Raw genomic sequence first — 13979 nt, forward strand, 5'->3', positions numbered from 1 at the left:
TCAAGGTAAAACAACATTGCTTTAGATGTTAAATTTAAGCCCCATGGTAACAACAGAGCAAACATCAGAGACTATGCAAGCTCCTAGAGACAAAATTACAGTACCAGTTGCCAGGGGCAAGGGGTAGGGGAAATGGAGAATTAGTGCATAATGGGTGTATGGGAAGATGGGAAAATTTTATTAATGGAAACTGGTAATGGTACCACAATATTGTGAATATAATTAATCCCATTGAATGAAATGATTAGGATTGGTTGAGATAGGAACATTTATGTTGACTATATGGCCCCACAATTTTTAAAAAAAGAGCAACTAAAGAGACAATGACAAATACAATACATGACACTGATGGGATCTAGCAAGGGAAGAGAAAAGGCTTAAAGGGACATTATTGGGGCGTCTGAAAGAATTGCAATGTTGGCTTTCTATCAATATGAAAGTTCTTGAACTTGATGACTGCACCTAAGGTGGTAATGTAAGTGAATACTCTTGTTTTTAGGAACTATACATGGCAATATTGTGTTAAAGAAGCATAATGTATACAACCTGAGCTCAAGTGCTCAGAAAAGGGATAGATGATAAATAGACAGATGGATAAATAGATAAATATATAGCTTCATAGACAGATAAAATAATGATAGGGCAAATATGGCAAAATGTTAACATTGGTGTATCTGAATATCTAGGAGGGTATGTGCGGTAGTTAGTTTCAGGTGTCAACTGGACCAGGTGAAGGTGCCTAGTTCTTTTGCTGTGAACTTGAATCATTAGCATCTGAAAATCAAATATGTCTGATTACATCTGTAGTCAGCTAAGGGGAGTGCCTTCTGCAATGAGTGATTGCCGCTGATAGCTTCAGCCGGGTCGCGCAACTGGAGCACTGGGTGAATTAGGGGGCGAGCTCGCGGGAAACAAACCTGGGTAAGCGAGACCTAGCCGTCTCAGCTAGGGGACTAAAGGACTTGAGCCAGAGGCCAATTAATCAGCACAAAGCTTTTTTATTGTTACATGGTAAGAGCTTAGGTACCGAAGTGGCTCAAGTATGCTAAAGACCCCGAGGCTAGGAGAGCTCCGGGTTAAGTATCGGTTAGGAGGGGGAGGGAGTAGGGGCGTGGGCAAGAGGGGTAGGGGGTCAATTACACAAGCTTAGAGACAGCTGCTAGGCTGAGGGCTAAGGTTAGGTATAGAGAAGTGAAGCAAATAACAGGGAGGCTTACGGTTTAGTGGTGAGCTATGGAAATGGGCGGTTTACGACAAGAGGGGGAAGGGGGAATGGTGAGCTAGGTTACAGACATGAGAGGCAGGGAGAGAATACAGAAATGATTAAAAAATTTTAAGTATGACTAGGCTCCAATCCCTGAGAAATATGCCACAAGCGATGTTTAATTTAATTAGCTGGAGGCTTAAAAGAGAGTGGTCAGGGCAGGCCATGGTGGCTCAGTGGCAGAGTTCTCACCTGCCATGCCAGAGACCTGGGTTCGATTTCTGGAGCCTGCCCATGCCAAAAAAAAAAAAGAGAGAGAGAGAGAGAGGGTCAGAAGAGAGCTCACTGCAGCACAGCCTGAGCAGCTCAGCATACCTAATCTCAACACTCACAGCCCAGCCCAGACCTTTGGAGAAGTAGAAACGAACTGCCTTGGGGTAAGCTGTTGGAACCCACAAGCCAGGAGAGAAGGCCAGCAGATGTCGCCGTGTGCCTTCCTATGTAACAGAGAACCTCAGATGAAAGTTAGCTGCTTTTCCTCTGAAGAATTATAAATTTTTAACTTAATAAATCCCTTTTATTAAAAGCCAATCCATCTCTGGTGTGTTGCATTCTGGCAGCTTTGGCAGACTAAAATAGCAAGTCATGTCAGAGATCTCTGTTTGGAGTTTGTGTTATTTTTGTAACTGTGCTGTAAATTTGAAGGTATTTCAAAATAAAACATTTTTTAATAAAAAAATCACAAATCAATAATCTATCGTCACACCTAAAGAAACTAGGAGCATAAGAACAATCTAAAACCAAAGTTAGTGGAAGGAAAGAAACAGTAAAGCATAGAGCAGAGATCAGTGAAATATAGAATTGAAAAATAATAAAATCAACAAAACCAAAAGAAGATATTTTTGAGAAGATCAGTAAAAACAAAATTTTAACTAGACTGAAAAAAGAGAGGACACAAATAACTAAAATCAGAAACTAAAGTGGAGACATTACTACTGGCCTTGCAGAAATAAAAAGGATTGTAAGAGTGTACTATGAAAAATTATATGTCAATCAATTAGAAAACCTAGATGCAATTGATGAATTACCTAATCTGATCCAAAAAGTAATAGAAAATATCAAGATCTATAACAAGTAAAGCAATTGAGTCAGTAACCAAAGACTTCCTAAGGAAGTGAAGTCCAGGACTGGATGACTTCACTGCTAAATTCTCCCAAACATTTAGAGAAGATTCAACACTAATCCTTTCAAAACACAGAAGCATTACTATTTACAGCATTTTTTCTGATACCAAAGCCAGATTAAGATAGCACAAGGAAAGAAAATTAAAGATCCATGTCCCTTATGAATATGATTGAAAAAGTCATCAATAAAATACATCAAACTGAACCCAATAGTTTATTAAAAGGATTATACACCATGACCACGTGGGATTTGTTCCAGGAAGGTAAAGATAGTTCAACGTAAAAAAAATCAGTGTATAGATTACATTAATAGAATGAAGGGGGAAAAAACATGAGCATCTCAATTGATGAAGAAAAACATTTGACAAAATCCAATATCCTTTCATGATAAAAACACTCAGAAAACTAGGAATAGAAAGAACTTTCTCTAAGTGATAAAGAATGTTTATGAAAAATGCATAGCTAGCATCCTCGTCAATGGAGAAAGAATGAAAGCTTTCTATCTAAGACAATACAAGGATGTCCACTTTCACCACTGCTATTCAACATTGTACTGGAAGTTCTAGCCAGAGATATCAGCCAAGAAAAAGAAATAAAAGGCATCCAAATTGGAAAGGAAGAAGTCAAATTATCCTTATTCACAGGTTACATGATCCTATAAATAGAAAATCCTAAAGAATCCATAGGAACGCTACTAAACAAATAAACAAATTCAGAAATTTGTGTGATACCTACACACTAAAAACTACAAAACATCATTAAGGGTGAAGTGTGATATCATCAACATGGCAATGTAAGACATCCCCTTAAAATGTCTCCTCATAGAATTACCTAATAAAAGGGCAAAGCCCATTTGCTTGGAACTCTGGAGTATTATAGAGACTGTAGAAATACTCCACAGATGCTTAATTGAAGAAAAATTGACCCCATCTGGATCCCCGGGGCAGGGTACCCTAAGAGGGAAAATAATGGAGGTAGAAAAACCTCATAGAACTATAAAAGTGGCGGCGCGGGGGGCGGGGGGGAGCAGGGAGATAGAACTGCTGTAGGACAGGACAGGTCCCAGAACTGAAAGTGGAATGAAAAGGAGTCACTGCGTGAGGGAGAGAATTGAAACAAATCACAGGAGCTGGGGAGAAAATTCTGCACAAAAACAAGCAGAACAAATCAAGATTCACAGAGAAGAAACAGAGGAAAGGAGACTTTCTTCTGGAGGTGAAACAAAAAGGGCAATTTAAAAAATTATACTGCATATCCAGGGCAAGGACCACATAGAGAAGACCTGCAAAAATCTGAACAGTTAAACACAGGCTACTCTAAAGGACCAGAGAAAGTTGGACCAAGCGTCAAAGAAGAGCCTTAACACAAAGCTAATTAACAATAATTAGCTAATTAGCAACAGCCTGGGCAAGAGGACCAACTAAACTTCAGAGTTAACACATCAAAATATCAGATGCTCAGATATCAGCAAAAAATTACAAGCCATATGTTCTAGTTTGCTAGCTCCTGGAATGCAACATACCAGAAACAGAACAGCTTTTAAAAAGGGGAATTTAATAAGTTGCTAGTTTACAGTTCTAAGGCTGAGATAATGTCCCAATTAAAACAAGTCTATAGAAATGTCCAATCAGAGGCATACAGGGAAAGATTCCTGGGTTCAAGAAGGCCGATGAAGTTCAGGGTCTCTCTGTCAAGTGAGAAGGCACATGGCAAACACAATCACAGTTTCTCTCTCTGCTGGAAGGGCACATGGCAAGCATGGCATCATCTACTAGCTTTCTCTCCTGGCTTCCTGTTTTATGAAGCTCCCCGGGAGGTGTTTTCCTTCTTCATCTCCAGAGTGCTGGCTGATGGACTCTGTTTCATGGTGCTGGAGCATTCTCTGCTCTCTCTGAATCTCTCTCCAAAATATTTCCTCTTTTATAGGATCCCAGTAAACTAATCAAGACCCATCCAAATGGGTGGAGACATGCCTCCACTTAATCCAGTTTAACAACCACTCTTGATTAAATCACATCTCCAGGGAGATGATCTAATTGCACAAATGGAAAAAAATTAAGTTTACAATTTCTAGACCAACATGGCTGTTAATTTCTGTATAATGCCAACTCAACACAGTACAACTGGAATACCTTTTCTAAAGTTGACAGCACAGCTAAAGTTTCTGAAAGTTCACATTACATATAAGTATATAATATATACAAAAAGACCGATAGCAGTATGTTATGCATCAATAGCAGCAACAGTTTTTCCAGGTTCTGCAGTCATCTGAACAAAATTATAGAGACATCCAGCACACTCCATTACAAAAAAAGAAAAAGAAAGCAAGAAAAGTAAAAAACAAAAATTCCAGAAAACAGCAAGTTCTATGACTGTTATGGTACCTGACACCATTTTTTATTAGCTTCTCAATCATCATCTGGAAAGAAAAATTCTAGGGTAACATAATTAAAAACAGGTCTGATATAGCATGGTCACTACTACGTATCATAATGCAGGTACAAGATATTTTACATTTGCAGAGGTATGATACACTATTGGCCTACATCTATAATACTGGAGAAGACAATTAAAAAGGCATTATTGGGCAGTGCAATGGTGGCTCAGTGGCAGAATTCTCGCCTGCCATGCCGGAGACCTGGGTTCAATTCCTGGAGCCTGCCCATGCCAATAAAAAACAAACAAACAAACACAACAACAACAAAAAGGCATTATTTGAGACATGATTCTACTTTTCCAGCAGAGGGTCCAAAGGGTTGGTGTGACACAGCTCTGGTGAAGAAATGCGCTTTCTTAGAATTAGTGACACAGTTCTAAGGATGTTGCTCTTCACGAACATCACTAAAAACCATATTAAAACAAACAAACAAAAAACACATTTGATTCATACAAAGATGATAGAGGGGAGGCAAGCAGGACTCAACCTAATTTTGTCATGTTTGAATGATGAGCGCTCCATGTAAGAAAGGATAGGCCAAGTAGCAATTCAAAGCTTTGGACCACAACTAAAACACAGCATTTCAAAGCAGTAGCCAAACAGTACCCATTTGGAGATACTCAAGGATGCTGACATAGACCATACAGTATTTGTCCTTTTGTTTCTGGCTAATTCCTCAAGTTTCGTCCATGTTGTTACATGCTTCATGACTTCATTCTGTCTTACAGCTGTGTAATATTCCATTGTATATACATACCACAGCTTGTTTAGCCACTCATCCACTGATGGACATTTGGGCTGTTTCCATCTCTTGTCAATCGTAAACAATGCTGCTATAAACATCACTGTGCAAATGTCCATTTGTGTCCTTGCCTTCAGTTCTTCTGAACATATACCTAGTAATAGGGTCACTGGATCAAATGGCAATTCTATATTTATCTTCCTGAGGTGAAGACCTGCCAAACTGCCTTCCAGAGCAGTAGCACCATTTCACATTCCCACCAACAGTGTATAAAGTGTGCCTCTTTCTCCACATCCTCTCTAGAAATTGCCATTTTCTGTTTTTTTTTTTTTGATAATGGCCATTCTAGTGGGTGTGAAATGATATCACATTGTGGCTTTAATTTGCATTTCTCTAATAGCCAGTGGATTTGAGCATCTTTTCATGTGCCTTTTAGCAATTTGTATTTCCTCTTCTGAAAAGTGTCTGTTCATGTCTTTTGCTCATTTTTTTCACCTTTAAGCAGTATTAAAAAAATATTTTTATTGAGACTATCCACACACATACAGTCCAACCATATTATACAATCAGTGGCTCACAATATCATCACATAGTTGTATATTCTTCACTATGATCATTTTTCGGACACTTGCATTATTCCAGAAAAAGAAATAAAAACAGAAAAAAGAAAAAAAAATCCCTACATCCCATAACTTATCTTTCCCTCTCGGTGACCGACAGTATTTCAATCTACCTAATTTTTACCCTTCATTTCCCCTATTATTTATTTGTTTTTATCCTTATTATTTTTTACTAATCTATCCATACCCTGGGTAAAAGCAGCATCAGACACAAGGTTTTTACAACCACACAGTCATACTGTAATGACTGTATAGTTATATGGTCTTCAAGAATCAAAGCTCCTAGAACACAGCTCAATAGTTGCAGGTACTTCCCCTAGCCACTCCAATACACATAAACTAAAAAGGAATATCTATATAATGCGTAAGAATAACCTCTAGGATAACCTCTTGACTCTCTTTGAAATCTCTCATTGTGCTCATTTTTATAATCGGGTGTTTGTTTTTTTGTTGTTATTGTACAATCTCTTTATATATTCTGAATATTAAATGCTTATCTGTTATGTGGTTTCCAAATATTGTCTTCCATTGTGTAGGCCACCTTTTTACTTTCCTGATAAAGTTCTTTGATGCACAAAAGTATTTCATTTTGAGGGAATCCCATTTATTTATTTGTATTTTCATTGCTTGTGCTTTGGGTGTAAACTCTAGGAAACATCTCCTATCACATGATTTATAAGATATTTCCCTACAATTTTCTTCTAAAAGTTCTACAGTTTTAACTCTAATGTTCAGATCTTTGATCCATTTTTTAGTTAATTTTTGTATAGGGTGTGAGATATGGATCATCTTTCATTCTTTTGCATATGGATATCCAATTCTCCAAGCACCATTTATTGAAGAGGCCGCTCTGTCACAGGTGAGTGGCTTGACTGCTGTATCAAAGGTCAATTGTCCATAGATGAGAGGGTCTATTTCTAAACACTCAATTCAATTCCATTGGTCAGTATTTCTATCTTTAAGCCAGTACCATGCAGTTTTGACCATGGTAGCTTTTTAATATGCCTTTAAAAAGTGATAGTGCAGGACCTCCCACTTCATTTTTCTCTCCCAAGATATTTTTAGCTATTTTGGACACCCTGCCTTTCCAAATAAATTTGGTTATTGGTTTTTCTATTTCTGCAAAGTAAGTTGTTGGGATTTTAATTGACATTGCATTGAATCTATAAATCAATTTGGGTAGAATTGACATCTTAACTATATTTAGTTTTCCAATCCATGAACAACAGTATGCTTTTCCATTTTTAAGGTCTCCCATGATTTCTTTTAGCAACTTCTTGTAGTTTTCTTTGCATAGGCCTTTTGTATCCTTAGTTAAATTTATTCCTTAATATTTGATTCTTTTGGCTGCTATTGTAAAAGGAAATATTTTCTTCATTTCCTTCTCAGATTGCTCATCACTAGTGTATAGAAACACTACTGATTTTTGAGTATTGATCTTGTACCCTGCCACTTTGCTGTACTCGTTTATTAGCTCTAGCAGCTTTGCTGTAGATATTTTCAAAGTTTTTGACATATAGTATCATGTCATTTGCAAACAGTGAAAGTTTTTCTTCTTCCTTTCCAATTTGGATGCCTTTTATTTCTTTTTCTTGTCTAATTGCTCTGGCTAGAACTTCCAGAACAATGTTGAGTAACAATGGTGACGTGGGCATCCTTGTCTTGTTCCTGATCTTAGAGAGAAAGGTTTCAGTCATTCCCCGATCTTAGAGAGAAAGGTTTCAGTCATTCCCCTTTGAAGATGGTGTTAGCTGTGGGTTCTTCATATATTCCCTTTATCATATATTCCTTTCTGTTTCTATTCTTTGAAGTGTTTTCATCAAGAAATGATGCTGAATTTTGTCATGCCTTTTCTGCATCAACTGAGATGAACATGTGGTTTTTCTACTTTGACTTATTGATATGGTGTATTACATTAATTATTTTTCTTGTGTTGAACCATCCTCGCATACCTGGAATAAATCCCACTTGATCATGGGGTATAATTCTTTTACTATGCTGCTGAATTTGATTTTCAAGTATTTTGTTGAGGATTTTTGTAACTATATTCATTAAAGTGATACATCTATATTTTTCTTTTCTTGTAGTGTCTTTGTCTGACTTTGGTATTAGGGTAATGTTGGCTTCATAGAGTGAGTTAGGGAGCTTTCCCTCCTCTTCAATTTTTTTGAAGAGTTTGAGAAGGATTGGTACTAATTCTTTCTTGAGTGCTTGGTAAAATTCACATATAAAGCCATCTGGTCCTAGGCTTTTCCTTTGGGGGAGCTTCTTGGTGACAATTTTTTGCTTGCGATTGGTTTGTTGAGGTTATCAATTTCTTCTTGAGTCAATGTTGGTTGTTCATGACTTTCTAGGAAGTTGTTCATTTTGTCTATGATGTCTATTTATTAGCATATAGTTGCTCATAATATCCTCTCATTACCTCCTTTATTTCTGTGGGGTCAATGATTATGTGTGCCCTCTTACATTTCTGATTTTATTTGCATCCTCTCTCCCTCTCTTTTTTTTTTTTGGTCAGTCTAGCTAAGGGTCCATTGATTTTATTGATTTTCTCAAAGAACCAACTTATAGTTTTCTTGATTTTCTTTATTGTTTCATATTCTCAATTTCACCTATAGTGATCATCATTATTTTTTTCTTTTGGTTTGCTTTGGGGTTAATTTGCTGTTTTTTCTCTAGTTCTTCCAAGTTAATGTTAATTCCTCAATTTTTGTTCTTTCTTCTTTTTTAATATAAGCATTTAAGGCAATAAATTTCCCTCTCAGCACTGCCTTTGCTGCATCCCATAAATTTTTATATGTTGTATTTTCATTTTCATTCACCCCCAAAATATTTACTGATTTCTCTTGTAATTTCTTTCTTGACCCACTGATTGTTTATGAGTGTGTTATTTAGCCTCCATGTATTTGTGAATTTTTTGGCCTTTGCCTTTTATTGATTTCCAACTTCATTTATTATGATCTGAGAAAATGTTTTGTATAATTTCAATCTTTTAAAATTTATTGAGACTTACTTTTTGACCCAGTATATGGTCTATCTTTGAGAATGATACATGAGCACTTGAGAAAAATATGTATCTTGCTGTTGCAGGGTGTAATGTTCTGTAAATGTCTGAAGCCTAGTTCACTTATTCTATTATTCAAATTCTTTGTTCCTTATTGATCCTCTGTCTAGATGTTCTGTCCATTGATGAGAGTAGGGAATTGAAGTCTGTAGCTTAAAGTAGAGGTCTACTTCTCTCTTCAGTGTTTGCCTCATGTATTTTGAGGCAAAATGCACATTTAAGTTTTCTGGCTTGGTACATAAATATGTATGATTGTTATGTATTCTTGTTGAATTGTTCCTTTTAATAATACACAGTGTCCTTCTTTGTCTCTTTTAATTGTTTTACATTTGAAGTCTAATTTGTTGGCTATTAGTATAGCTACCCCTGCTCTTTTTTGATTGTTGTTTGCATGAAATAACTTTTTCCCACTTTTCATTTTCAACCCAATTCATGGGTCTAAAGTGAGTCCCCTGTAGACTGTATGTAGATGGGTCCTGTTTTTCAGCTATTCTGCTAGTCTTTGTCTTTTGACTGAGGAGTTTAATCCATTAACATTTAATGTTATTTCTGTAAGGGCAATACTTTCTCCTACCATTTTGTCTTTTGGATTTTATATGCCATATCTAGGTTTTTTTCTCTTTTTATCTTTACTGATAGTCTTCATTTCTACAGTCTTCTCCAGACCTCTCTCTCCTATCTTTTCCTCTCTGCCTGTAGTCCTCCCTTTAGTATTTCTTGTAGAGCTGGTCTCTTAGTCATTCAACTCACAGAATTCAAATTCTGTGAATGACTGTTTTTATGACAATATTTTAATCTCCCCCTCAGATATTATCGATCCCAATCAGATTTTCCCAAACCAGACAGGCCCACATCTCAGGAGGAGACAGTAGCCAGCCTCAGTTTTCCCTGATGGTGAGACCCAGTAGGTTGTCAGTCTTTCCTATGAAGCATCTAGACTGTGCTTTTCCTATCCTTCCCAGCATTGGTGCTTGTCTGCCCACAGCTCCCACCAGTGTAAAGTCATGCAATGCCTTTAATTTCAGCAGTCTCTCTCTGCTAGTGGTGTGATTGAGACAGAAGTTGAGATGGTAGGTGGCTTTGATTGCTTCTGTTTTCCAGTCCCTGGGGTCTGAATTCCCTGAAGGAGGGATTTCACTTGAACTGGGCCCCACCCCCTTTTCCTGGAGAAGGTACACCCTTTAGGGGATTAACCCATTTCACCTAAATAGTTAGTTGTCGCACAGACATGCCTTATTCAGCCCTTGCCTGGGGCAGGACAGGAGCCTAAGAGTGCTTGTAGTTCTATCTAATGATCTGTTAAGAAGTAAAAAAAAAAAAAAAAAAAAAAAGCCTTTTCAGAGCAGGACCTCCAGCCCCCACGCCCTCATTCCCAGGGTTTGCCAATCAAGAGCTTGAGTTGGTATGTGGCTCTGCATGGCCCCATGCTCTATGTGTCCCCTTCCTTTTTGGGGGGTCCAGCCCTTTTGCAGTATTTTGTCCTGTCCAACTCAAAAAGCCTTTTTTTTTTTTTTTTCCCTCAGCCCCACCCCATCTCTGCCAGGGTGAAAACTCCTGGTTTCTTTTGTGCTTACCCCAGGTTTATCTGTGCTTTGGGCCTGTTTTCAGCAATCTGAATTTGTTAATCAATCCTGCAATTGGAGCTTGATTGAGCTAGCTCCTTGCTACTAATAAAGTCTGTTTCCTTTCCTCTCAGGGAACCAGCCTGCCGTGTCTATGGGGGAGGGGCACTGGCTTCCATGGTTTGGGAGACTTACAGTTCTGTGTGGGATCTCAGCCATTTCACCCATTCCAGACTGGTTTATGCTGTGTGTCCAGTCACTGATGTGGCCCCAGCAGTTGTTCTGTACTGTTCCTGGTTATTTACTAGCTGTGCTAGAGGACAAACTAAATTCCACACCTCACCAGGCTGCCATCTTGCCCCTCTTCCTTTTAGTCTAAAATTCTTTATCCAGCAAAGCTGTCCTTCAAAAATGAGTGAGAATCAAGGGAATAACTGGGCTGACATGGAAGCCAAAGCTGCAGCCCAATCAATCAAGCCCCTTCTAAGCCTCATTCCTGCACCTCTTAACTTAGCACATGCACTTTCTTATTCCCTACTTAAACAAGAATAAACCATCCAACTAAAATTCACTCTTAAACCTAAAAATCCCTGTCTGTGAGACAATTATTTAGGTGAAATGGGTTAACCCCTTAAAGAGTCTCTCCTTCCCTCTTCCCCAGTCTCACTTAACTAATGCATCTCTTCAGCCTGCTCACTTCTATCCTCCTGCTATTAATCAGCCCTTTCAGTTTTAAGCTTCTCATCAAGTTTATTTCCTCCAGACTAGAAGCCTTTCACACTAAACCAATGCTGATGGGAGAATTTTCATCAATTCCAACTGCCCCTCCAGTCCCTTCCTCGCTGAACTTAACTGACATACCCAGAAAGTTCTGTGCCCTGTCAGGCAGGGCCTACATCCCTGACAAGCCAGAAGGAGCATGGAAGACAGACCCTCATCCCTCAGCACCCCTTACAATTGAGGGGTGAGAATTGGAGACAGGTGAGAACAGGGAGAGAGGGGAGTGAAAACCGTGAAGGAGCCCTGGAACAAGAATGGTTAATCAAGGTTATCAGGCTCCTGTGTCCACCACAGACACCCCGCCCAGGGCCCCCCTCCCCACTTATGGGAAGCACCCAGCAGTAGCCAATCCATCTAAAGCCAAATGACCCCCCCACCAGAGTAAGTCATCTATGGAAATGGGTGGAACCAAGTGACCACCACCTGAGTGAGTCATCTACAGAGAAGGGTGGAACCAACAGACCCAAATGGAGGGTAGAAGAAAGAGTCCCAAACAAGGAAGAGGGTGGAGTAATACGTAAAACTCATCTAGAAAGCCAAATGGCCCCACATTACTTCTTGCTTCTCCCCCTTCATCTTTCTTTACTTGTGAGAGTGCCCGTGTCCTCCTTTCGCCGCATGTATTCATAATAAATTTATCTACTTGCTCTAAAAAAAAAAGAATAAGTTTAATAAAACATTCACAGATAAACAGAAACTGAGAAAGTTTGTCAACAAAAGAACTGCCCTACAAGAATTACTGAAAGGGATTATTCAGATTGAAAGGAAAAGGCAGGAGAGAGTAGCTTGGAGTAGTGTGAAGAAGTGACAATCTTCAGTAAAGGTAATTAAAGGAACCAATGTAAAACCAAGCAAACTGTATCCTCAACATACAACTCTTCCCTTCAATTTCTGTAAGAGTCAGAATTCAATTGAACAGGTAAAAGTCGTATTTCCTGATAATGGACATCCAAAATATAAAGAGATAATGTTGGGCAAAAACAATAGAAAGAGGGTAAATAGAGGGATATGGGAGCAGAGAACGTGTATGCTATTGAAGCTTAGTTGTTATTTTTTCAAATTAGTAGATGATAGGCATAGGATGTGTAATACAAACCCCAGGACAGCCACCAAGAAAATATTTAAAAATATACAGGAACAGAAATGAGAAAGAGATCAGAAAGATATACCACAAAAGATTAACTGTACATAAAAAAAGCCTGAAGCAAAGGAAAAGAGAGACAAAAAAATATAGGACATTTAAAAACCAAAGGACAAAATGGCTGAAGTAAGTTCTGCCTTTACAGTAATCACACTGAATGTTAATGGATTAAACTCCCCAATCAAAAGTCTCAGAATAACAGAATGGAAAAAAAGCACAATTCAACCATATGTTGTTACAAGAGACTCACCTCTGAGCCAAAGACAAAAATATGTTGAAAGTGAAAGGTTGGAAAAAGAGGATCCATGCAAATAGGACCAAAAAAGAGTTGGGGTAGCTAAATCAGACAAAAGAGACTTTACGTCAAAGGCTATTGTAAGAGGATGAGAAAGATACCATTTATTATTAAAAGAGTCAATCCACCAAGAAGAAATAACAATCATAAATATTTATGTATCTAACCCTGAGTCCCAAAATGCATGAGGCAAACACTGGAAAAACCGAAGGGAGAAATAGGCACCTCTCTAACAATTGTTGAAGGCTCTGATACACCACTCTTATCACTAGAGAGAATATATAGACAGGAGATCTTTATGTTACATATATTTTGCCATAATTAGAAGTAATGAATTTTAAAACCACGATGATTACAAAGGTGGCTATTATTTTAGAAACTGAAAATAACAAGTGTTAACAAGGATGGGAGAAATCGGAGTCTTTGTACATTGTTGGTAGGAATGTAAAATGGTGCAGCCACTGTGGAAAGCAATATGGCGGTTCCTCCAAAAAGTTAAATACAGCATTACAGATGATCCAGCAATTCCATTTCTTGGTATTTACGCAAAGAAAGTGAAAACAGGGTCCCAAACAGATCCTTGCACACCAGTGTTTATAGCGTTACTATATAAAATAGACAAAGCTGAAAACAACCTAAGTATCCATCAGCAAATGAATGGATAAATAAAATGTAGTTATTTTACCCAGAGTGGAATATTATTCCGCTATAAAGAAATGAAATTCTTAGGTATGCTGTAACATGAAAGAACCTGAAGACACAGTTAAGACACATAGGCCAAATACTGCATGATATTGCTTATAAGAGTTCCCTACGAATAGCGAATAGCAAATCTGTAGAGACTGAAAGAAGATTACCGGGGGGTGAGGCAAGAGGGGGAGGGGTGTGTATGTTTGGTGGATATGATGAATTTGTAAAAAAAAATTTTTTTTTTTGTATTCTGTATGGTG

Source organism: Tamandua tetradactyla, chromosome 19, assembly GCF_023851605.1.
Source record: "Tamandua tetradactyla isolate mTamTet1 chromosome 19, mTamTet1.pri, whole genome shotgun sequence".
Classification (NCBI taxonomy): Eukaryota; Metazoa; Chordata; class Mammalia; order Pilosa; family Myrmecophagidae; genus Tamandua; species Tamandua tetradactyla.